Genomic DNA, 22,867 nt, shown 5'->3' on the forward strand with positions numbered 1-22,867 from the left:
GCTAGTTATGATCAAATCAATGGCAGTTTGGAATGGCTTCTCCTGCTGCTGCTGTACATCTCGAGCCAGGCAGCTTTATAGCCTGACCAACTTCCTTATAGCATTAGCTACATTTCTTCCCCTTATTGCATTATCAATTATTTTCAGAAATCAATTGAAATCAATTTTTCTGGATGTGGAGGAGGATTGGAACAGACTGTCCCATTTTCAGAAGGCACTTGTGTGACACCCAGACATAGAACCTCTAAATATTCCTGCCTAATTACTTGCAATTTCAAGCACCTTATCCTAAATGGGAATTATTGTTCAGAGCAGAAATGTTGACCTTCTCGGTTCAGTGGCAGAGTACTTGCTTTGCATGCAGAATGGCCCAGGTCCAATCCCCGACTTCTCCAGGTAGGGCTGTGAATGTCCACCTGAAATCCTGAAGAACTGCTGCCAGACTATACTTAACTAGATAGAGCAATGGTCTGACTCAGAATAAATCAGTTTCCAATGTTCTAACTTCAGTGAACAAAAGAACCTAGGGGACAATCCTTTGCATATACTCAGAAGTGTTTGTTACATTTGATGGGGCATACGATCACAGCCATGTAGACCAAGCCTAGGAAAGTTTTTGTGGAAACATGGACACCTGAATTCAATAGGACCTACTCTCAGATGTGAACAGGACTGCACCCCTAATGTATCCACAGTGCTTGGCAAAAAGGATGGAAGGCATTTCTCTTGCTTCACAGCATGTTTTACCACCTTGGGCAGTGGGAGGGAACAGCAGCCATCCAGTTGAAACCACGGTTGGATATCAGACCCAAGCTCCTTTCCTGCATTCACTTAGCAACACAGAACCTCCAGCAGGGGTGATAATGTGGATGTGTTGTGTAGTCCACTTGCTGCCCTCCAGATTTCTTGGCCTCCAACTTCCACCAACCCCAGCTAATGGCTAATGGTCAGGGATGGTGGGAGTTGTAATTTATGATACCTGAAAGCCACCACATTGGCTACCCAAGTTATAGTAATGCGGAAGCTTAGGTTCAAACAGAAGAGAAAGGTTCAAATTAAAGCTCAGACAACTGACCTAAGAGGATCTGGAGTTTTCATTATTTGTGAATCTCACTCTGCTATCATTTGGTATTGGGCAGACTGTAAATATTTTAATAAATTGTAAAATAGCAAAGTCGCTAAAAATTGTCAGTAACAGGCAAACCCACTGCTAAAGAAAGGCTGTTATTCCCAGGCAAGTAAAATTGTTTCTATTTTAGGATATCTTTTTCTTCCTGATAGTCAACTATCCCAACATAGATGTGCATGCTGTTGATTTTATACACACATCATGACACACTAGTACCCCAACCTATGGTATTATTACTCCACTTACATAGCCTGCATGGTGTACTTTATACAGAAAAGTGGGATGTAAAAACATTCTTTTGTTTTTTAAAAAATCTGCTGGCAGTTTTTAAAGCAAGAAACTGAAGTTATATGAGGCATGTGCCATGGACCCAGTTCTTGTGATGTAACATGTGGATAATGTGCTAAGAAGCAAGTTGACACACAAACATTTCATCACTCCCCTCTATGCTAAATTAAATCAGTGCTTGACAACATATAGCAGCGTGATTTTGCAAACCAGTTTATACTGAAGCATTTGACATTTTTATTTGTTTAAACTTTTGAAACAAAGTTATAAATTGTTTAAAGTGCAGTTTATAAATTCTTGAATAAAATAGTGTTTATGGCTCAAATCCTATGCACACTTACCTGGAAGTGTGCCAGCTAGAAGTAAGGTTACTTCTGAGTGCACATTGTGCTGTAAATCTTATTGTCCAATCTCTCAGCTGTGCTCCTAGTCCCAAATGTGTAGGGATAGCCCTAATTTAAGTTAACTATATAGAATTGTATTTTGCACATGCTCATAACGCTGTTGGTGAAATATGCACCAGAATATAAACCAGTTCCTTATAGCAGATCACACATTGCACTGGAGCAGAACTGTGATTGCATCAATATTTTATATCTCACAATAAAATAAATTGAATTCTCTGAACCATAACCTTTGTCAAGCTAGAGGGAGGAAAGGGGAAATGACTGCTGTTGTGCCCTTGTCTCTCTAACCCTGTGGGTAGGGAATCTCAGGTCTCGAGGGTAAAATGCAGCCTTCAATACTGTCTGTGGGCCGCCAGTCCCCTCTGAGTGCTTTTATTAGCTGGCGTAGTGGTTACAGTGTTGGACTAGGACCTGGGAGAGCAGGGTTCAAATCCCCACTTGGCCACTAAGCTCCCGGAGTGACCTTGGGCCGGTCACAGCCTCCCAGCCTGACCTACCTCACAGGGTTAGTGTGGGCAAGAAATGAGGTGGGTGAGAACCATGTCCACGACCTTGAGCTCCTTGGAGGAAAAAAAGGAGGGCTATAAATGCAACAAATAAACAAAACAGTAGCATCCTTGAACTCTGTCCAGCAGACAGAGGACAGGGAGGAGTGCAAACTACCGTATTTTTCGCTCTATAACACGCACCCGACCATAACACGCACGTAGTTTTTAGAGGAGGAAAATCCGTAGGCATGCCACCCGTAGGCATTCCCTCCATAACACGCACAGACATTTCCCCTTACTTTTTAGGAGGAAAAAAGTGAGTGTTATGGTGCAAAAAATACGGTACCCTACAGTACCAAAGTCATGTAGGGATGCGGGTGGCACTGTGCGTTAAACCACAGAGCTTAGGACTTGCCGATCAGAAGGTTGGCAGTTCGAATCCCCGCAATGGGGTGAGCTCCCGTTGCTCAGTCCCTGCTCCTGCCAACCTAGCAGTTTGAAAGCACGTCAAAGTGCAAGTAGATAAATAGGTACCGCTCCAGCGGGAAGGTAAACAGCATTTCCGTGCGCTGCTCTGGTTCGCCAGAAGCGGCTTAGTCATGCTGGCCACATGACCCGGAAACTGTACGCCGGCTCCCTCGGCCAATAAAGCGAGATGAGCGCCACAACCTCAGAGTCGGCCACGACTGGACCTAACGGTCAAGTGTCCCTTTACCTTAAATGCAATAAATAAACAAAACAATAGCGTCCTTGAACTCTGTCCGGTGGATAGAGGACAAGGGAGGAGTGTAAATTAGCCCTACAGTACCAAAGTCACGCTCATATTCGCTGCTGTGCCCCCTGCTGCCTCGAGCTTCACCCACCGCAGGGAAAGGCATGTGGCCCCCAGTAGCCCTCAGGGAGGCTCCAGGCGCCTGCTTTGCCTGTCCCGACTTGGCCCTCGCCCGGGGGAGGGGCTGAGGCAAGGCCGCCCCCCGACCCCCTCGCCCGGGCCAGGAGTCCGCCTTCCGGATTTCCCTCCGGGATCACCCAGCGAGGAGGGAGGGAGGGAGGGCCGGGCCCATCCGCGCTGTATGCAGCCGGATGTGAGAAGCATGACAATTGAGGCGGAGGGAGCGGGGCGCGCGGTGTGTGTTTGTACTACTGCAGAGCGAAGGAGGGAGGGAACGAGGGAGGCCCCGCCGCCGCCGCCGCATCCGCCGCCTGGATGGGAGCTTCGCGAGGAGCCCAAGTTCTGCGGCGTCCAGCCTGGCGCTGAGAGGACTCCCGCCCGGCCGCCCACCGACCCACCCGGTAAGGCTGCGGCTCCTCGTGGCTTGTGGAGACCCCGCGCGAGGGAAGGAGGGAAGGAAGGAGGGAATCCCCCAGCAGTGCGGCTCCTCCTCGCCAGCAAAAGTGCAGCAGACCTCGAGCGCGCCACACACACACAAACACGCACTCGCGCTCTCCGTCCGCCTTCTGCTAAGTGCCTTGGAAAACTCGGAGGCGAGGCGGTGGACCAGGCGGCGTGGCCGGGGAATCCGGCGGGAAGGAGGGGGCCGGCCTTGGCGTGGCGTCCCCGGGAGTGCGGCAGGCTCTGCGGCGAAAGTTTGCAGGAGGCGGCAGAGGGCGGGCGGCCCGCGCTGCAGAAGGCGGCGGTGCCTTCGCTCGCCTTTTGGCGCCTCCCAGCTAGGCTTCAGACAGGGGCTCTTGCCGGAGAGGGTTTGGGGCTCAGCCCCAAATAGTGCAGCTGAGTGTATGCAGAGTGTTTTCCGGCCCCCGCCCCACGTATCCGCGCCTCAGCCCTCCTATTTTAGAAACGAAGCCGAGGCTGTAAACCCTGCAGCAGAAAAAAAAATCAATGTGGGGCGGTCTTCAGTGGGTCATTTGCAAAAGAAGAGAGGCGTGCCTCGTCTCGAGCTGTCCGTTAGAAGCCATTGACACTGGGCGGGGGGGGGGAGTTGGCACTCTGCACAGGCTCAGATGCATTTCTCAGGTTGCCCGGTGTAGTCCTGGCTCAGACTCCTGAGGCTGCAAAGCCTGACTAGCCCGCTGCGGATTTATAAACCGGGGAGGGGGGTGCATAAGAGGAAGCGTCGCTGCTCGCGAAGTGCTAAACTAAAGCTGGATGGTGCCCTTCAGATTCGCAGTACTGTACAATCCTATGTATGCTTACTTAGAAGCAAATTCCATTCAGTTCAATAGAATTTACTCTCAGGTAAGGGTGTGTATGCAGAATTTGTGTGATGGATGGGCACAAGATGTTGGACATAACATAATGATGGCTGACTTGGAACAGTTATGGACCACAGGTATGAAGTTTACGGAATTGTTTTTAACTATTTTTATTTTGTATTTTTTCTTTTCTCTTTTTCATTTTGTAACATTGTAAAAACCTTAATAAATATTTATTAAAAAACCCAAACAGAATTTGTGTGATGGGATATCCATTAAAAAAAAGAAGAATCTCAAGATCTTGAACTTCCTTTCAATAAGGAGACTTTTGCTGTATTGGACCATATGCAGTTATGTTTATTTTGTGGGGAACAGATAGCCCTTCACATTTTTAATTGCTGTGCTAGTGTTAGCCTTCATCCAGTAAAAGTAGCACAGTAGGGGATGGGGGAATGGCCTTGCTGCAAAGGGGAGGTGGTAGTAGCTATGCTGAAACAGATCAAGTGTGTGTGTGTGTGTGTGTGTGTGTGTATGAATTTACACACAATTGTTCACTCCAGTATTGGGGAGGGAGACTGTACAACCCAGAACTAATTTCAAATGATGGGAGTGGGGTGAAGGCTTGCAAAAAAAGAGAAAGATATACAGTGTGCAATAAATGGATAGCTTAGTTGGTTAGAGCATGGTGCTGATAATGCCAAGGTTGCAGGTTCGATCCCTGTAAGGGACAGCTGCATATTCCTGCATTGCAGGGGGCTGGACTAGATGATCCTCAGGGTCCCGTCCAGCTCTATGATTCTCTGTTACCTTGGTTGATTTTATCGTCTCCCTTTTAAAAGGCTCCACAAACAGTGTTTAAGGAATGGCACACTAAGAAGTATTCAGTCGGGTGAGGACCAAAAGGTTGTTTAAAAAGCAACCTTTTTTGGTAAAAGTTCACAAAACATCACAAAGCATCGGGTAGGGAAGGCATTACATGCCACCAGTGATGTCACAGGTAATAGCCAATAAGTGCTCATAAATAGTTATGTGAGCATGCTCCACGCAACAACAGATGTGTGGTGTTAGGTGGGGATTTCATTGTCAGACCTATAAAATAACTCTTGAGTGCTGGGAGGATGAAATTTCCTCAAAACAGGTAAAGTAGCTGGGAAAGATAACATTTGGATAACATTTGTATTTGTATGCATGGTGAGAAGATGGATTCAGGTGCATTAAGACATCTGTCCAAAGATGCTTCTCTGTGGGACATAGGCTTTCTCTTGCTGCCCTTCCTTACCAGACACTCTTTGCACAGGGTGATGGTTTGTTCTACACCTACATTGACCTGAATATTTCACAGCAGAGGTCACTGTGACAGCAGGGTCCCAACTAGCTGAATCGACACCATCCCTTTTACTTCTAGATCACTGGTCCTCAGCTGGTGGATCCTAACTCACAACTGGGTTGCAGTATTTTAAAAACTGGGTAATACCAGCTCTCATAAATCCTGAGTGTTGATCATGCTTTCTGGGGCTGATGGGAACTGTAGTTCACAATATCTGGAGGGCATCACATTGATTCTCTCCAATTTACATTCTGTTCAAGCATCCTTTATTGCATATGGTGATTACTGAAGGGATATACCGTATTTTTTGCACCATAACACTCACTTTTTTCCTCCTAAAAAGTAAGGGGAAATGTCTGTGCGTGTTATGGAGGGAATGCCTACGGGTGGCATGCCTACGGATTTTCCTCCTCTAGAAACTACGTGCCTGTTATGGTTGGGTGCGTGTTATAGAGCGAAAAATATGGTATATTCTCCCCAAGTGCTCCATCTGGGACAATGGTGAGTTAGAACTGAAACTGCTAACTCTCAAACTTTGTATGTTCTCTTCTGTTACTAAAAAGCCCTTGGGGATAAAGTGCCCTAAAGGAATATGTGCTAGTGAGAACATGCCCCAAGTTAGAATTAGTTTATGCCTCCCTGGTGAGCATACTTTGCTTAGAAATACAATATATTCCACCATTGTGCGCTGCATCGCTAGAATCTCTGCCAATAGCTTCTTCGCTCCAAGGGTCTCAAGATGCTGTGTAAATGTTAACCAGTTGAGCCTTGCAAGCAATTAATTCCCCATGGTCAAGAGAAAATACTGATAAATAGTACAAAGTTCAGTGGTGTTTTGGAATCTATGGGTTTTATAGCTCACCTGCAATTTTGCATTGGATGTAGCAATCATTTCTGGTTTAAATCTTGTTGAAATGAATGTGTTTGAAATGAAGTCTGCAAATGTTAGTCTGCAAGCTTTGCTAAGCTTTGCTAAGTGACTGGTGTGAAGATTACACATTGCTTGATAGATTTACTCTGCAAATAAAAAGAAAAGTAATCCAATCCATGTGGCATATAAATTCTTAATAACAATAGTAATAATATTTAGGATTGGGTTAACACCCTCTCCCCAGGCAGGGCTTTGTGGACCAGCAGAACCACCACTGCAAGCAGAGCCTGGGCTCATATGGATAGAGAGGCTACAATCCTATCAACAGTATCTTGGGCGTAAGCCTCATTGAATATCAGTGGTACTTATGTTTGGGAAAACATGCATAAGATGGTGTTGCAGGAAATAAATATATTTCAGTCCTCGTGTTGCCTGGTTTGGCTAACTTCACAAATGTCTTTCAGACTTCCTAAAGTGCCATTTACCATCTAACAGCAGAAAAACCTGGAATGCCTTTTCAGATTAGAAGTCTTAGCAAGTGGGGCTGGAGACCTGTGGTTGAGATTTGCTGCAAAATCTCATGCTTGTTTTTGGAGCCTCTAAAGTTCATAAGAACGTATGAACTGGCATTCAGAGGCATACTTCAACAGTGTAGGTAGCACACAGCCATCGTAGCTAGTAACTTCTGATAGCCTTAACCTTCCACGAAATTTTCTGGTTCCTTTTAAAAACCATTAAGGTTTTAAAGCCATCCATGTTCTAGTCCATTCTCTTGATTCATGTATCCATTTGTAACCCTCCTCTGATTTCTCTGGGTCTCTGCAGGTTCATCCTAGTGCAATTCCTTACCTAATGTGTAGAGATAAGGCACTGTGAGCCCCGACAGCTTTGGAGAGTTTCTTGCCACAAAAGGCATGGCGTAAATTTGTTAAATTAAAATCAAAAATTTCCTTGGCTTTGTGTATTATTTTCTCAGTGGCATTATGCAATTCACTTATGCAAAATGAATAGGATATTTTAGTTCCAGGAGGCTGATATCTGCCTTCATTGGGAGGTGCTCTGATATTCTGGGGTTAGCAATCACTAGCAATTAAACATTGCTGAAGGTCAGGAATACTGGACACAGCTTCTCTTTATATTAAATATGTAAATGCTATGTAGGGTCTCAGGAAACCTGTGTCAGTGCCAGCTGTGCAGCTAGCCAAAGCATCCTTGGCCTGTGCACTCATTCATGAAGGTGAGATAAATCTGAACTAAGTTTTATTCTGTAACAGGAACAGGAGGAGGGCCATGGCTCAGTGCTAGAGCATTATTGTTTTTTGCAGGCAAAAGTTTCCAAGTTCAATCCCCACCATTTCCCGTTAAGAGATGGGAATGTCCTCTGCCTGAAACCCTGGAGAACTGCTGCCAGTCAGTGTAGACAGTACTGAGCTTGATGGAGCAACTGCCTGACTCAGTATAAGGCAGCTTCCTATGTTCCTAGGATCTCAGAACCCTTGTTTGTTCAGGGTTCTGTCTAGTCTACTCTTCAGCTTTTTCGAAACCAGAAGAATAAAGTGTTGTCGCATCTGGGAAAACTTTCAGTTTCCTTAGGAAGACAAGGAGCAAATGAGACTCTAGAATGAAGCTACTAGAAAATCAGCATTTCTTACTCATGCTGGGGGACAGGCTTCAAACTTCCTCATGCATTGAAAAAGTTCATGAGGAGTTGCACTGAGTAGCCCCACCCACTGCTACCGATGTGCACATGGGCAACATCACCTGTGTGTTTGGTGGCTGTGTGGAGGGGCCCTCCACAAAGATTTTTATGGGTAGAGCTCATAAATACAAGATCCTGGACCATTCAGGAAATGCCTATTTGTGAAGGAACTTAATGCATGGACATCTGCACAACCTCTGAATGTGCACCTAGCAGGAGGGAGGAGGGCCTTTGCAGTACACTCCCTTGGACTCTCATATGTTATTTCAGTGCATGAGAGGGTGTGAGTGAACTCAAGTGGAAATGTTAATAGAAGCAGATCACATCTTATGTGGGAGTTACGGTACATCCCTGGCTATTGCGTGTATAAGCAAAAGCGCATAAAGCCAGAACACCACCCAGAAAACCATTTTAAAACCCTTAGCAAATCCCTCCAACCTTCTCTATAGCTCTTCAAGGCCTTCTTCAAATCTCTCCAGTAGTCTCTAATCTCTTTGCAACCTCCTTCACCCTCTACATTCCACTGAGACTCCAGCCACACCCAAATGCTCTCCCAATGGCTGATGCGATTGTCATCTGTTTTTACAGCTTTCCCATTCTCTTCCCCCCTGCATGCATTGATTGATTGATTGATTGATTGGCAATCCATGTAAAGCTGCAAACGCCTGGAATCAGTGTAAGATCTACCAGTATTGTGCTATGATGCATTTGCTAGCATCAGACACTAGGGGCTTCAGTAGCACCAAGCTGAATGGACAGCTCCTCTGTATACAGACACTGCACAAAGGGACCTCGGAAGTGCACTTGAAAGACAGTGGACATCAAAGTGCTTCAAGTCAGAAGCCTCCACTTCAAGGGCAGCTATTAGCACAGAAATGATTTGGTAGCTGTATAAAAACAGTTCTAAGGGCGCTTGTATTCAACATTCTAAAACAGTGTAAAACTCATCATTATCATCCTAGCCTACAAAATGCATCAGGGTTTGAGTTTTCAAAATAGTTGAGACATGAAAAAAGCATGGTGCGAGACTAAATCTTATTAAGTAATGTCAACACTATTATGGAATCAGATTTATAGCAAGGCTTATAAAATTTATATTCAGATACGCATTACAGTTTTAAAACCAGGTGCTCATTTTTAAACAGAGTGCTAGCTACTAAAACCTCATCCCTTGTATGGCTTTGCCATACGTATTATAATGAGAACTATAATAGTGAATGCATTAAAGCCGTTTATGTACTAGGGATGCGATCTTAATCTCCTCCGTGCTGATGACTGGCTAGGAGGAAGCGTGGGCCTCATTCCACCAGCCTCCACTGGCAGAGAGGAGCACCACTGATGGGATGAGCTCACTGTAGCAGAGGCCTGACGTTTAAGGTTGTGAGGATAAGATGGGGAGGAGGAGAACTATGTATGTCACCTTGACCTCCTTGGAGGAAAGGTGGGATATAAATACAATAACAAACAAACAAATAACAGAGGCTTTCCCTTGTGTGCATGGATGTGTGCTCACTTGATGAATGCCTGCTTTGTGGAATCTAAATCATCAACTTCCAATCCCTTGTTTGTTTTCTAGATTTCTTATCTTCCCTTTACCGCAAGGTCCCAGGTTGCATTACAACCACATAATATGCAATTATAAGGACAGCTAAAACCATTACAATTCTAAAATTAGTAAAAGCATTCCAAATGGATCCATTCCCAGCGTAGCTCTGTGGTAAAGCACATCTTTTGCATCCAGAAGAACTCATGTTCAATCCCTGGCACATCTGCATAAAAGAGTTTCGGGTGGCACAGGACCACTGGAGAGCAGCAGCTGCCAGTTGAAATGGACAGCACAGTCATGGCAGGACCAAATGGTATGACTTGGTCTGAGGCAGCCTTCTCTAACCTGGTGCCCTCCAGATGTTTTGGCCACCAGCAGCTGTGGTAGCTGGAGCAAATGGAGGGAGCTCTAGTCTAATACATCTAGAGGGCACCAAGTTGTGGGAGGCTGGCTTAAGGCAACTGTACGTGCTTATCTCTAATTGAAGGATCTTATGATGAAAAGCTGACCTTTACCTTATTCCCTGGAGAGCTGCTGCTCCAAGCACCAATAATCCTAGCTGCTGCTGACGACAACAGTTGGTTAACAGCATTGGGCAAAATGTGCCTGTGGCCTGACTAGTCCAGTTATCTGATGATTAAAAATTAGGAAGAACTGCAGATGTTACAGAAGACTGGATTAAAACTGAATGTCCTTTGGGAGTTGGCCCCATTGAACTAAATGGGACTTACTTCAGAGTCAGCATGTATACACTTGCTCTGTGAATCGCTGCATTGTAAGGAAAGGTGTGCATGCATTTGCCACTTCCAGTGCAACAAGCAGTAGTCATTTGTGCACCTGCTTTTTGCTCCCATGTTTTGTTGAACATGGAAGACCGGTTTTGCGGTTCTTACACAGGGCATGACAAAGACAGTTGCTAGCCACCATATTTTGTCTTTGTTTGTGTCTCCTTTCAGACTAGATCACTTCTTTAAAGTAATCTAAACTGAATGACTTTCCCCCAGATAAATGATTTGCTGACTTGGGAGGAAAGGACCTTGTCTGGAGAGCTTCAAGGACTAACCATAGATTTATGATTTGGGAACTCTATCGTAGATGTACAGTAATGCTATCAATATGGCAGAGTCAATGCTTGCTTTGTTTACAATAATTTCAGTATAAAATCAGATCATTCCTTTTGAAAATTCAAGGACAAATTTAATTTCCCTCCTGCATGGGCAGGGTAATACAACTGCCACCGGCCCCAGCCAGCATGGTCAATGATCAGGACTGATGGGAGTTGTAGTCCAACAACATCTGGAACTTAATACATTGGCTACTCCTGCCCTGATAAAGGATTTAAGTTGAATTATAATGGAAAGCTGACTATATTTTTCTCAAGGTGAGTACCATTGAAGTCTGTGCAGCTTGCTCCTAAGTAAATGTACCTGGGGATGCTACTGCTGTTGATGGATCCAGCATGACAGGTAAGGAAGAATATAGTGTACTTTCTTATGCCAGTTAGAAATGAAGTGTGCCCTTTAAACCCCACCACAACACTATACAGTGGTACCTCAGGTTACAGACACTTCAGGTTACAGACTACGCTAACCCAGAAATAGTACCTCAGGTTAAGAACTTTGCTTCAGGATGAGAACAGAAATCGTGCTCCGGCTGTGCAGCGGCAGCAGGAGGCCCCATTAGCTAAAGTGGTGCTTCAGGATAAGAACAGTTTCAGGTTAAGAACGGGCCTCTGGAACGAATTAAATGCTTAACCCAAGGTATCACTGTATAGTGGGGCTCACAATGTTGAATATGGTTTATGTTGTGGGTAGTTATTGAGCAGGGGTTGGCAAATTCAGGCTGGGCTTTATAGCCAAGCAAGACTTTCTGCTAGTCTTCTATGAAATCCAGTTCTACCATGATAGCAAGACAACAGTAGATGGCTGTACCTCTGTGCAGATGTCTAAAGTCTCACTTAATTAGGCTGAGGAGAGGAGAGAGAGGGGATGTCCCCATTGATCCCACTGCTTTGCCTCTCCCCCACTTGGCTCTGCTACCCTCAATGCATTTGGGGTGGGAGAAGTGTGGTGTGTGAGTGCTGTCAATTCTTTTAGAACATATTTCTCCCTGGAAATGGTCCAAGTCTAAGCATATTCCTGTAGTCCCGTAGACTCTTGTGTGAGTTAGGAGAAGCTGAGTCAGGAGGGTACACAGAGCTGGACTATTAATTTGAGGGGATTTGGCGAGGCTTTATATTCCTGCTTATACTACATGCAATTGATTTTATTCTTTTGGCACTTTCAAACATTGTGGCTTATCTTAGACATTTTGGACAGGTGATGAGGCTAACATTCAGATAAATGTGAAAATAGCTAGGATGAATAAACTGTGGATAAGGGGCAGCTCTTCTGCTATTTCACTGCAAATTACTAGGCAAATTTCTAACAACCCCATATGAATACGTGTTTTTAATATGAAAGCATAGTGGAGTCACCACCATTCTTTCATCCTTTCTTGTAAGGATGCAAGCAGCATACTTGTGTAGACCATAGCACCTAATGAAGCATATTGTGGGAGTAGCTTCTTTGTCTCAGGAAAAAACATACTGTGAATGCCCATAGAAGCCAAAAACACATCTTAAAATCTAAAGACATATTATTCAGTTGTGTTCTTAATGCCATGCTTTTCAATATGAACTATTAATTGATGGATTTTTTAATCTGAGAGCACCAAGTCTCTGCATTCCCCCCCCCCCAAAGTGGTAGCCATGTTAGTTTGTTGCATCAAGAACAGAGTGTTGTCCTACGCATAATAAGATGGTCTAAGGCAAGCAGGTATAAATTATGCTGACATAAAGATACACCAGATCTAAACCCCTTTCAGCAGTAAGGCTACTGCTTCTGCTCTGCCTAAGCCTGGCAGAGGGGAAAGCAAGCCTTTAAAATAGAGTTCTACGCTGTGTTGCCATTATCATGTGACCAGGCTGAATGGGCTTAGAATCCAGCCTAAGTCCTCCTTCTCTGGTCCTGCCCCTGGAATGCCATCTTTTGGGGCTTACGCCAGCCTCAGTTCAGGCAGCTTTGGCCCAGCCAGCTGAGCCAGGATGAGCAAGTTATGCACAGTGTATTGGTGTATCTTAGGCTGAGCTGGGGCTGGGTACTTAACACAGGCTGAGCTGGGAATCAGATGGATGAGCTGGGGATCTGCTGCATCCTAAGCTGCAGATATTTCCATAGGATTGCTCTCAACTATAAATATATTTATTATGGCATTAGTGGCAGTCCATAAAAGCTTGTGCCATATTAAATATACCTAGTCTTCAAAGTGCCTCAAGACTCTTTGTGGTTCTGTGTAGCTTATAATAGCAAACAAAAATCACCCAATCAGGTGCTTAGAAAGTACATAGCACCAGGCTGTATCCCTAGCATGTATTGACCGGGGAGTTACAGACTGCATGGAGCAACTGCTTCTGTTTTTTTGCAAGTAAGCTGAAGAGATTGACTTGCTGGAGAGACTGAAAGGTCATTGTCCCACCTGGAATACTGCACTGCAGAGAACAGGCTGAAGTCTATAAGCAGCTGTGGTTGTTGGTCCTCCCCAAGAATTCATTGCTATCTAAATTAAAATGGTTTAATTGTCACTTATTACCGTTACAGAGCAAAAATGTAAATTATCCACGTCCATGAATAACAGCAAGTCCAAGTTGAGGGCGAATGTATGGAAGCCTCTGCAGGATTTTTCTCTGGGATGGGAGGCTGATCAGGATCTGATCTGAGCTGGGCTCTGGGTCCAGGCAGAAAGTTTGTCAGGACAAGTCTAGAAAATGAACTTTGAACCAAAAACAGAAGCTTTTTGGAAGCACTCACGCCGCCCTCACTACCGATACCACTGCGAGTGTGGTCTTGAAGTTAGCGGTGTTGGTAAGTGGACTCCCTCTGTACTGCGCCCTGCCCCCCCCCGGCGCATGCACACACCCTGGCCCCAGGCAGCAGTAGCATACGCTATGCCACTGCTGAAGGGTAAATTCTGACACTGTCCAGAAATGGCATGAAGGAAGCCTAGTTTCATGTTTGTATAGAAAGATACAAACCTGATTTGTCAGGTATGTTATAGTGTTCACTAACAGCTATGTGTTGTTCTTCTCAATTCAGACAGCAGTTTGCTGCGGGAAGCATGAAGGCAGGTCACGAAATCTTCCTCCTTTGATCAAGAGAAAGTGTTTATCCAGTGGAAATGGTTCTTCCTGGCTAGGATTGCTCAGTCTGCCCAAATAAACAGCCAATCAAGTTCACAGCCCTTGACACAGCGCAGTGTAAATTCCTGTCTGCTCCTCGGTTAATTTTTCCTAACTTGGGGGAATGTCTGTGGGAAATTAGTTTTTTTCTGCCTTAATGGCTTTGAAACTGAAAATCTTAATTCACTCCAGGGACCTTGAGAAAGAGAATTGGTAAGAAATTATGTCACCTATCCTTCTTTTAAGCTTCTATTTCAGGACCAAAACCAATATTTTTCATTTGTAAAAAATTTGTTTTTGGCTTATCTTTGGACTGGAAGGTCACTCACTGACTGTGCATGCTGGGTGCTTGGAGTTAGAATCAGTGTTAGAAACTCAGATATATAAGCTAGACACCAAATGGCTCCTTAAACCAGGGTTACAGTCACCAAAATGGAATGCCTTGTTGCCATTTTGGGGCCAGATGGCTTGAGAGTAATATTTTTCAATACGACTTTTTGGTTCCTGAAATTCACTCTAATTGTGCAGATAAAATATAGCAGATAGAATTCTACAGGATGTGTTGCTAGTGTGTGAAAACAGTCAAGATCCAAGGATCCCTAGGCATACACCTCTAGATGGTGGAGACATCAGATGCCATCCTGGCACCTGGGCATCTTCACTTGGTCGCAAGTGGCTGATAGCCAGGTGCAAAATGCGCCTGGTGAATTTTGAACGCCGGAAGCACAGAACCTTACATAACTATGGAGCTGTAGCTCTTTTCAAACAGCATGTCTTAATATGGCCTTGGCACCTGCTGTGCTTGTTAGTTTTTAAACTAGCATGCATTTATTCCTGTTCTAATTTATCTCTTTGTGTAGCAAAGTTGTACCTACTGAAAAACAGAGGGGTTGTGATGATAAATGTTCATTGATTGATACTCAGTTCATTTATTTCTGTTGTCTTCTAATAAGGGTTTCAGCCTGGGGAGAAGAATCTTGCCCTAGATCAGTCCTAGACACATAAGCACGTTCTGTCCAGGAGTTTCTTGTATTGCCAGTCCAGTGCCTTAGCACATGAGAAGTAGGAAATAAAAGTGCTGACAAAAAATATGAATTGTGGAGTTGGGGATTTATGTGTTTATATCATTCCTTCCATTGTGTGGGAAACATAGCCACAATGCCCCACATCTACCATATGCAAAGATATGGTACCATCAGAACATCTCAGACAAGAAAGGTAAGATGAGTCTGATCTTTGAGAATATTCCAGGTTTTCACATCAAATAATGTAACTAAAAATTGAACATGTGCTGGTCACACTTCAAAGGGTTGGTTGCCTAATTATGCAAAGTGCTCATCGATTTCACTGGATGTCTGTTTACCATTTCTAAGAATGAAACGGGTGTTTGCTTTAATGTGGAGTTACAGTCCTGTCATTCAGTTCATTTGGCACCAAAATGGAACATTCCATCCTGGAGTTTTCTATCAGGCCACATGTCCCTTTGGCATAAGGACTTTTCGATCCATTTACCAGTGGAAGATTAAAAATGGAAGTTCTTCCTGACTGTACCAGCAAGTGGCACTGCCCACAGTGATGACTAAAAATAAACAAACACATGAAAATTAGATGTAAAACCTCACTCTTGGAAGAATGAGCTTCTCTATAAAAGATTTGTAACCCTTTGAATTTAATGGCCCAAATGACTCAGAAGAGGCATCTAGTATGATTTATGCTCTAGACAATATATTGCCTATTCCCAAATGTGTATTTGGTATTGTTGGCAGCTGACAGCTGTATTCTGGCTCCATGAATTGTTTCAGTTGCTCAATTTGATTAAAAATTATTTTATTTAAATATGCATCATAGGATAAAGAGTTGTCACAGCACATCATCATATATGGGTGTGATGTTAGGATATTTCCGTTCCACCTTAAAAGGGAGCAGGCTTTGTGAGTCACAGAATCTGCGTATTTCCTGTTGGCAGGAAGTTTATGTTTTTCTGTTGCTTTGTTTCTCTCTCTCGGTGCCTGAAACACTGAAGCAGGCAGTCATGTTTTTCTCTGTTCTGACTAACGCAGAATAAACTTATGAAAAATGCTCTCCTGTGTGCCTCTTTCGCTGTGCATTATCTGCTGATAAGAGCGTGCATCAGTTCTGGAATGTGGCAAGCCATTTCTGGAGCTCGTGTCGCTAATTGCTGATACTGCGTGTCAGAGGGAGATCGATAGACGTCTGGAGGCGACGTGAGGCCATGATGGACTTTGTCTCCCTGGCAGTATCCCAACATGTAATACTTTACTAATAATGAGATCTTGGAGTAATTATAACTCTGGTACTATGGGTTTCACATGCTGAGTAATGAGAAGTTCAATTAGACATAGGCACAAGGAAGTCTCCCTTCTGTCTGGTGTTTACCAGTATGCCCTCCAATCTGTTGGTTCATATCAAAATTGCTCTCATCTTTGATTTGGATGTGAGTTAGGACTAGCTTGCATAAAACTGAGATGGGTTAGGGTGGGGTTGGGGAGTTGGTCCCTCTCTGGGTTCTCTGTTCAGCAGCAGCAGCAGCATAGAGTTGAGGGTTGAGGGGGGCACTTTCCAAGCTACAGGAATTCTATTTCCCCAGACTTCTGTCCATTTTTTGAGTGCCAGTTTGGAGTATTTGTACCTTTTATTGTACATCAGAATCCCTGACTAAGCTAATGTAGGTGGTTTTTGATTTGGTGTTGAGGACTCTCAAGGTCATTGCTCAGTTTGTGTCTCTCTTTGTAGGAATCTTAACATTCATGTTGAGCTCAGCATATCCAGGGTGGCTTAGGGCTCCTAAACCACCAAGGCAACCGTGGGGTTGTTCCAACATATCATTTGCTTGACTCCATGGCATGACTGAGTGTTTAAGAGTGTTAGGTCATCACTATGTGACCTAATGTATGGAAATGAGAGCTGGACCATAAAGAAGGCTGATCGCTGAATAATCGATGCTTTTGAATTATGGTGCTGGAGGAGACTCTTGAGAGTCCTGCGGACCGCAAGAAGATCAAACCTATCCATTCTTAAGGAAAGGACAGATCCTGAAGCTGAGGCTCCAATACTTTGGCCACCTCATGAGAAGAGAAGACTCCCTGGAAAAGATCCTGATGTTGGGAAAGATTGAGGGCACAAGGAGAAGGGAATGACAGAGGATGAGATGGTTGGACAGTGTTCTCAAAGCTACGAACATGAGTTTGACCAAGCTGCGGGAGGCAGTGGAAGACAGGAGTGCCTGGCGTGCTCTGGTCCATGGGGTAATGAAGAGTTGGACATGACTAAACAACTAAACAACAACAACATGTGAATGACACCAAGCTCTGTTTCTCTTTTTCACTGAACACAAGTGAAGAGGCTGGCTACATAAACTGAGGTTTAATCCAGAGAAGATGGAAGTACCGTTGGTGGCTGGTTCCTTTAATCAAGTATGTAGTGTTGAACCTGTTCCGGAAGAGATCACATTCCCTCTTAAGGATCATTCAGGATCATAAGGATCATGCTCTGGGGGTGCTTGTTGATCCATCTTCGTCATTAGAAACCCATAGCATCAGGGGCCCACAGCACCTTTTACCTGTTTAGCTAGGATTCTACCTGAATAGCGAGAACTTTGCTTCAGTGAGCCATGCACTGTATTGGATTACTGTAATGTGTTGTATATGGAGCTGCCTTTGAAAACGGTCCAGTTGGTGCAGAATAAGGCTGGGGGAGTATAAACAGGACCAGGTTTTATGAGCGTGTTATGCTAGTACTTCATTATCGTCACAGGATACCGACTCTTTTCGAGGCCCAATTCAAAGTACAGGATTTAACCTTTAAAGCACAAGCTTGAGACTTTAGTGTCTGAAGGATCACCTCTTTTCACATAAACCTTCCCATGCCTTGAAAGCATTGGATGAGGCCCTTCTTTTGAGTACTCCAAAAATAAAGTATTGTGGAAGAATTATAAGCAACAGGGCCTTTTCCACAGTGGCCCCTTAGTTGTGGCATGCTATCCCAGAGAGGTCAGTCTTACACCTGCTTTGATATCTTTTTGGCATTGGGCAAAAACTTTGTTATTTTCACGGGCTGCTTAAACCTTTGTTGTGCTGTGGTATCCCGTTAATTTTGTCCTGTAATAGGTTTTATCCTCTGCTCTCCATTTTATCTGCTTTGTATTGTGGTGTCTTCTTCTTCTACCCTGTGTTTTCTAATTGTTTGCTTTATTTTTAGGGTTGTGTGTGGGTCCCCCCCTTCTTTTTTGCTCCATTCTGATAGTATTTTGTTGTAATAGATTATTTTTGTTTTCATCTTGTATGCTGCCCAGAGAACCCTTCTTATAGAGTGACAAATAATGGGATAAATAAATAATGTTAGGAATCACTGTGAAGTTGTCATACTGTGCGGGCTGATAATGGCTTCGTGTTTAGATACTGCTTATGAATAATAAAAGTTTTTCACTTATATTACTTCGGCTATCTTCGGAACATCTTTATAGGTTCGTTCAGTTTTATTACCCCCATACTGTGGATACCCCCATATTAAGGGTAAAAAATCTTACTATATGTAAGATTCATTTCCACCGTGAATTCACTCAGGATTACAGAGGATAGGCAGAAGTAGACACTATCTCCCTCTCCAAACTGGGATCATGATGCTAACCTACTTTAGAGGCTTGTTTTAAGGATTACTGAGGGATTGAACATTCACATGCAGCATTTCTGTAAGGCTTACATTACTATCCAATTCTATCCATTTCACAGGTTCAAGCACAGTTTGTCTAGTCACTGTAATAGTTTACAAATAATTTCTTTCCCTTCAATTTAAAAAAATAAACAGATGCTGTCTTTCTGTTCTGCTTTGGTGACTGAGCTCTTCTTAGTGGCAAAAAGATCATTGCTGGCTTCTGTGTTTACATGCTGCTGAGCCCAATAGGTCTCCTGTTCAAGATTTGGGCTCCTGACACTTACCCCAACGTAAATTGACATTGTACTTAATAATCAGTTAGAATAATGGGAGATTCTTTTGCTCCTCCAGGCTGTCATTTTGGGGGAAGGAAGGGCAAAGGGAGACATCCAAGAAGTTCTGTGCCAACTCTTGTTTGAAATCTAGTGGCAACCGGGTCTGTTTCAGACCATTACAAAAAATATATTTTATGCAGCATTTTCTAGTTTCCTTTTTCTATCAAATGGAGCCCCCTAGAGGCTGTCATAGTAATTGTCCTTGTAAGCAGCACAGGATAGTTCTCCTCTAGCTTAATGAAGTTAACTCTGCATTAGAGCTGAACATGGATGTGATTTGGAAAGCTGCCCCTTTGGCAACTGAAAGCTGTTTGGAAGAGGAAAATACCTTAACAGGTGCACAGATGCCTAGGCCTGGAGAGCTGTTGCAGCAAATTGCACTGCAAGGGAGCTCTTCAAACAGATTGCCCTTGTATAGGAGCGTGCCTAGGAGCTTGGTTGTCCTCTGCAGGCATACTTCATTTCTTCCTTTTATTTACTGGGGGTTGAACCATTGCAGAGGGAAGGCAGGGATAACAAACCATTGCAGTATGAAAGGTACAGCTCTATAGTAACTTGGTTGAGATGCAACACCAAACTGGGGCTAAGGGAATGAGCTTGGGATGAAGCTTGGGCTCATTAATTCCTCTTGCAAGGTAGGTTAGGCCAAGAGACAGTGACTGGCCCAAGGTCACACGGTGAGCTTCATGGCTAAGTGAGGTTTTGAACCTAGGTCCTCTGACTACTACACCATACTGCCTACTACTGAGTGCTGTATTTATATTCTGCTTCTGCATAGAGCAATTGTGTTTGCATTTGTAATGTTCTTAGTCTTGGTCTATAGGCAGCAATAATAAATTAAAAGCTAGAAGCATTTGTTGATTTGTTTTAGAAAACAGCTTTTGTTTCTTGTTAAGACATACAAATGTTTTTTTAAATGTTTGTTTAGGAATGCTTAGAAGTTTGGACTTTGTAAAGTGCTTTTCTTTATAAAGTTGGAACTTTGGTTTGGTTTAGTGTGTGGTTGCAACTTGGGCTCATGGTTTGTGTTGGGTTTACAGTTTATGATTTGTCTGGAGGAGACAAACTAGTTTCACCCTGGGCCAACAGGGGGATACTGTATATAGTTTTCACTCAGGTCTGTAGATAGTTTTCACTCAGGTCCGTGGCAGTTATTTTAGGCGGGAACTCTGGGCTGTTGTGGTTACAATGTTGACAGCCGGCTGCCTATAAATACAGGCCGGCTGAGCTGTTCGCAGTCAGTTCTATTTCAGCTTACCAGAATAAAAGAGCTACTTGAAGAAATCGCTGTGCCGGCTGCTATGTCAACCCACGACTTAACACTGGCGACGAGGATGGGATAGATGGACATCAGAGCACAGCCAGATGCGGCCAGCCTCTGAACTGAGCTGAATCACAGAGCGAAATCACTGAGCGAAATCACTGGGCAGAACCAATTCAGAGCTGACTCTTCTGGCTGGAGCACTGTGTTCCATCCATCGCCCTTCACGCCGGCATCGGAATCATGGCTTCACTTGTGCCTCTACCGCCGTTTGTGCCAGCCTCTGAATCATGGGACTCCTACCTCGCTCGGTTCGACTGCTACCTCCAAGCCAACGAGCTGACAGCAGTATCAACGGATCGGAAGCGGGGCCTATTCCTCAGCCTCTGTGGGCCTGAGGTGTTTGAGACGACCCGAGCATTGGTTGCGCCTGAAGCAGTCCAGGCAACACCATGGGACACGATCCAAGAGAAGCTCCGCAACCACTACGCACCGAAGCCGTCCAAGATTGCTGCCCGCCATGCGTTCTACCACCGGAACCAGGCAGAGGGGGAGTCAATCAACAACTACACCACCGCCCTGCGACAGGCTGCAATGCACTGTGAGTTCCGAGACTTAGACGATGCCCTGATGGATCAAATCGTCTGCGGGATCCGGGACATCCATCTGCAACGGCGTCTCCTAGCCAAGCCAGACCTCACGCTACAGAAAGCCATTGAGGAGGCTGTGGCCTCAGAAGCTGCTGAACGCCCAGGAGATCCGCAAGTCCAGCAGCCCGCGTCTTGCTAGGGAGCCAGTTCCGGTGCATCATGAAGAGGCCAGCAGTGATGAGGCATCCTCCAGTGAAGACGATGACGTGCACCAGACAAAGCGGGAGCGCAGGAAGTTCCAACAGAAGTCCAAGGGCCAACCGGAATGTGCTGGCTGCGGAGGCAACCATTCCCGTGCCAAGTGTCGATTCAGAGACGCCATCTGTAGGAAGTGTTCCAGAAGGGGCCACATCGCTAAGGTCTGCCGATCGGCTCCGTCTGACACCCCCCCTTCATCGACTCGCAAGTCCAAGTCTTCACTCCAGTCTGCCAAGGAAAGTTGTTTCGCTCTCACCAACTGCCGCTGCCCGTCTGGAACCACAATTGGCCAAACCGACTCGCCTACGCGACGCAAGCTGAACGTCACGGTGCTCATTGAAGGAGCTCCATGTGACATGGAAATCGACACCGGGTCTGCCCTGTCCATCGTGTCATGGAGCACCATCAAAAGACTGGTACCCAGAGTGTCCAAAAGGCAACTCGGTTCTCACCGCGTACACCTGAGAGACTACCAGGGAAACGACATTCCCGTGGTAGGCGTTGGCCGGTTCCGGATCGCCTTCAAGGATTTTTCGGGCCTGCTCCGGTTGGTGGTGGTCGAAGGTCAGCGGCCAAGCCTCCTAGGGCTAGACTGGTTTAATGCCCTCGGCCTGGAAGTCACCGGCATCAACTGCATCTCTAACGCAGAGACTGAGGGTCTGGTCAAAGACTTTGCCGAGGTTTTTGACGGCACCTTGGGGCAATATACAGGTACGCCCATCTCCTTTAGCCTTGATCCACAAGTCGCCCCCATCAAGCTAAAGCCACGCCGGGTTCCCTTTGCTCTCAAGGCTAAGGTGGACGAACAACTGGACAAACTGATCGCCCAAGGAGTTTGGAGCCGGTTGACCACGCAAAGTGGGAAACCCCCATCGTCACGCCTGTCAAGCCAGATGGATCGGTGAGAATCTGCGCTGACTACAAGTGCACGATCAACAAGGCACTTCAGCAGCACGCTTATCCGGTTCCTGTTGTCCAACACCTGCTGCATTCCCTGGGTGAGGGTATGGTCTTCGCTAAGCTGGACCTTGCCCAAGCCTATCAACAACTGCCAGTCGATGATGCCACTGCTGAAGCCCAGACGATCGTCACCCACCGGGGGGCATTCCGTTGCCGCCGGTTGCAGTTCGGGGTGAGTGTGGCTCCTGGCATCTTCCAAAGCCTTATGGAGCGTCTCCTGCAAGGGCTTCCGGGCGTGGTACCATATTTTGATGACGTCTTGGTGTCTGCAGACTCACACCAGCAGCTGTTCGAGCGCCTCTGTGCCGTGCTGACCAGGTTCCAGGAGGCCGGGCTCAAGGTAAAGAGGGAGAAGTGCCAGATTGCCGTTCCACAGGTAGAGTTCCTGGGCTATCTTATCGATGCCTCCGGCCTTCATCCAACCACATCCAAGATCCGCGCTATCCAGCAGGCCCCCACCCCAAAGAACAAAACGGAGTTGCAGGCATTCCTGGGGCTGCTGAACTTTTATAACATGTTCCTGCCCCACAAAGCCACAGTGGCTGAGCCTCTTCACCGACTCCTTAGCACTAAGACGCCTTGGGCCTGGGGTCATCGGGAGACGGCGGCCTTCAACGCGGTCAAGGCTCTCCTTTCTTCAGACAGTGTGCTGGTACAGTACAGTGAA

The 22,867-nt window shown here is 45.3% G+C and overlaps 1 protein-coding gene across 4 annotated transcripts in view; it reads left to right on the top strand.

Annotated features, from left to right (window-relative positions):
- Positions 1 to 22,867, top strand: part of SYT2 (synaptotagmin 2) — a 151,881-nt gene that overhangs the window by 74,877 nt on the left and 54,137 nt on the right. Inside the window, exon 1 of one of the 4 annotated variants that reach the window (XM_083508578.1) lies at positions 3,480 to 3,605. The exons of the other annotated variants lie outside the window; for them this stretch is intronic. The gene's annotated coding sequence lies outside the window, so the exon portion shown is untranslated. Of the gene's footprint in view, positions 1 to 3,479; positions 3,606 to 22,867 lie in introns of those variants that run through there. 4 annotated transcript variants of the gene reach the window in all.

The sequence above is a fragment of the Podarcis liolepis genome (assembly GCF_965112155.1).
Source record: "Podarcis liolepis genome assembly, chromosome: 6".
NCBI lineage: Eukaryota > Metazoa > Chordata > Lepidosauria > Squamata > Lacertidae > Podarcis > Podarcis liolepis.